The 3,766-nt window shown below is 43.8% G+C and overlaps 1 protein-coding gene across 1 annotated transcript in view; it reads right to left on the bottom strand.

The window, feature by feature from the left end:
- EPS8 (epidermal growth factor receptor pathway substrate 8) overlaps positions 1–1,027 on the bottom strand; it is a 127,540-nt gene extending 126,513 nt beyond the window's left edge. Inside the window, 1 exon segment of the mRNA XM_005425301.2 lies at positions 712–1,027. The gene's annotated coding sequence lies outside the window, so the exon portion shown is untranslated.
- Positions 1,028–3,766: the final 2,739 nt, after the last annotated feature.

Genomic DNA, 3,766 nt, shown 5'->3' on the forward strand with positions numbered 1-3,766 from the left:
CCTCCCGCTCCCTGCGGGGCTCACGCCATGCAAAGGTGCTGAGAGCAGCGCCCCGGAGCCGGGCTGAAACGTGGGAGTTAAGAGTCACACACACATTAAAAAAAAAAAAAAAAATCCAAGGCCACACACAAAACGTACCACGCTCCAAAGCAACATCCCTTCCCCGAAGGAGTAGGTGTAGCCAAAGCACCTTTGGAACGAGTGGTCTACGAGAACAAAAGTCTCCCCCCGTCTTCGCTTGATATGTCGGATGAAATCTCCCAGCTGTTTATGTTGTTTCCATCTGGCACCGCGTTCCGCCCCGCTCTGACAATCTACACGCGGCTTTCGCGCTCGGCGCAGGGGAATGGTCCCTATCGGATCGCTCGCAGGTAGCCAAAGTCCTCGCAGCTACGCTGTTAGCACAGCCGGGATTGCTATAATGAGCCGCTTCCCCTCCTCAAACCCGGCTGTTCCGCGAGAATCTGTTTTCACTGATTTCTCTTTCAAATAAGTTTTTTGCCTTGTGTGACTCCAGAGAAAAGCTAGAAAGCATAAATCTTTTGACAGCATGAGACATATGAAAAGAACCTCTATTCATGCAGCGTATAGGAGAGCTAATCTGATTTTTGAGATTCTGTTCCTGATTTTTGAGGTTCTGTTCCTGATTTTTGAGGTTCTGTTCCTGATCTTTTATGGGATTCAATTGCCAATCCAGAAAGAATTACACACCTGCTTAATTGCATTCCAGAGGCTCCTTCCAAGCTTCACCAAGATCCCTTAGGAAGATTAGAATCATATCTGGACCGAACAGCTAATTCCACGGCTATCAAAAAGGAGCAACAGGTCCTTTCTGCTACAAAGTTCCTGTGATTCCAGGCCCTCTCCAAGAAACCTGCAGGGGGAAAGTATAAACTCAGGAAAGAGCAGCTGCTTGCTGATATTTCCACTCAGTTCCAAGAAATGAGACTTGGCAGGTCCTTGCTTTTTATAACACACCGTGACTCATTTGCAGAAGCAGGTGAAGTCAGAGCCATCACTGCCAGAGTCCTGCCCCTGACGGCTCCTCCAGGGAAGACACGGATTTTCCCGATTTTGGAAAAAACAAACAAACAAACAAACAAACCAAAAGCGAGAGGGTGATATTGCTCAGCTACTGCTCTCAGCAGTCTGGTTGCTGAATCTCTTCTCAAGTGGTGCTACTCCATCCTTGACCAGCAAATCTTCCCGAAACAAGGTCTGAACTCTACAGAGGGAGTTATTTTGCCAGGCTCGGGCTGAAGGCAGGGGCAGCAGCAGGCGTGAAGCTCTCTGTGGGCTCCTGAGAACCAGGCAGGAGAGAGTAACCCGAGCCTGCAGATCAGGCTGGGAGAGGTGGGGCCTCTCTCCACAATTGCCTAGGAGTTCACCTTAACCCTGCTTAAAAGGAAAAAAAAAAAAAAAAAAAAAAAAAAAGAAAGAGAGAGAGAGAGGAGGAAAGAAAAGCAGTTCAGCCAACTTCCCCTTCCTGGCTCGGAGCTGGCAGAGCCCCTTGTCGTGCTGCATCTTCTACCAGCTCTGCCTTTGCTGTTTTTCTGGTCCAGAAAGTCCTCCGCAAAAGAGGAAAGCACAAAAAAAAAGTGAAATAAATCCACTTCCGAGTACCCAAACAAAGCATTGAAATGTGCAGGTACCATATGGTTCCCTAGCTGGTTTCCAACAAACCTTCAAATCTTAAAGAATCTGATTATGGAGAGGCTACCTAGGCAATTCCTGTGAATGAAACTTACAGGAGCACTGACATTTCCAAACTATGCCAGATGCCATGCACACACTCCCTAGGTAAATAATAACAGTAATTGATACTTAAAAGTGCTTACCCCATGAGAGGTAGAAAGAAATTCGAGAGATTCTCTTAAATAAAAGGCTGGGGACGGCTTCAGTCCTTGGCAACGATCCTCAGTGCCTCTCTTCCCCCTTTTTCCTGGATAGAAGCCCAAGCCCACCCCCTGCTCCAATTCCCCTTAACAAAGGACAGAACACAAATGCAGAAGACCATTGTGGGCTGACAATTTTGTTTGGTTTCACTTGGAAAGAAAACATTTTAAAGGAACAGAGAAAATAAAGAGGAAAGAAAGTGGGATGCAAGAATGAGGGAAAGGAAACCAGAAGGATAAATGGGAGAAGGACTTGGGGAAGAATAATTTGTATGACTATTCTTTGAGATGTGTACAGTAAGTATGGACATTTATAGAATTATTTCGCATGAATATGAAGTTAATATTGCTGCAGAAAGGAAGCCAGAACATTGTAACATAGGGGATGAAGAAGGCATTTCACCAGCGTTTGTCTGCTTGGGGAAAAGACAAAACACGCCAAAGAATTCCCTCCTGTTGGACATCAGCCTGAAGAGATTTTCTGGGCTGGGAACCTGCAGGATGGTTTACACACCACGGACGTTCTGGCAGCTCCATCAGAGGCTGTTCGCCGCCAGCCCCTTCCCTTCCTGGCTGGAACGCGGCCAGGTTCGGCAGCCCCAGCCAGGCGCGGTCCCTCCCCTCCGCAGGTGCGCACCCAGGGAAGGCAGGCACGGCGGGGGGAGCACACCTGCAGCTTCCCGGGAAGCTCCTCTGCTCAGCCCCTCCTGGAAACAAGGGCTCAGTTTGTATGGTATTAACTGCAGCGAGCCCAGAGATTGAGGATTAGCTGCTGATGCTGGAGGTTCCACTCATTGAAAACAGACACCGCTGTATCCATAGAGTTTTCAGAAGAAAAATGCCCAAAGCAAGCATGAGATTTCTATTGATTTTAAGGCACGTGCAGCTCAGTGAGAAATGGCAGAATTGTTCCTGATTTAGGTCATAAAAATGCAAGATAAATCCAGAAGAATCCACAGCAAACGAGAGAAACAAGAGACTTGCTTTTCGTCCATGCTACTCCATTCTTTATGCTATGAAAAAAAGACCCCAAAAAATTACAAGTACAGAAAACATCTATTTTCTGCTTTAAAAAAATTAATTGCTGCTTAAAATGTATAGAATATTTTTTTGCATCATGGCTAAACATGGTACTATCTATAAAACTATGCAGTTAAGAGGATTTGAGGAACAACCATAGAGGTTCTTCTACTCCCAAAGTAGTTTGTTGTTTGTTTGGGAGTTTCTTTTGGGTAGGTCTGGTTTTAAAGTATTCTGCTTAAATATGTCATCCTTTGTGCCATAAATATATGTGTACATATATATATATACACATAAATATATGCGTACATATATATATATATACATAAATATATGTGTACATGTATATATGTGTACACATATATATGTGTACATACATAAATATATGTGTACATGTATATATGTGTACATAAATATATGCATACATATATTTAGACCATTTATAGAAGACACTAAGTGAATGTGATTAATTGTTCTAAATTCAGATTTATGATTTATCTATGAATAACATAATGACCTCAAAATTTGTGAGGTCTAAACGTGTTCAGGACATTCTACACACTTCTAAATTAACTGAGAGGCTGGGGTCTGCTAGCCAAAAAATTACCTTTGGATAAACCTTCTAATGTGTTTGGGTTTGAACCCCTGCCCTGAAGAAGAAAAAAAGGATTATTAAATGACCTCTTCTCTCCTCATTCCTTTATTGAAAAGCTTGTGATTGGTTGATTAATATGACATTGCAGAATCTTCTTGCAGTTTCTTGCAGAATCTCCTTTCTAAGGAAGGTTGGTTCAGGCAAACAAAGTAAAGCAGACCAGAGAGCTACCCACAATCCAAATGTGAAGAAGGAG

This window comes from Geospiza fortis, unplaced genomic scaffold (assembly GCF_000277835.1).
Source record: "Geospiza fortis unplaced genomic scaffold, GeoFor_1.0 scaffold13, whole genome shotgun sequence".
NCBI lineage: Eukaryota > Metazoa > Chordata > Aves > Passeriformes > Thraupidae > Geospiza > Geospiza fortis.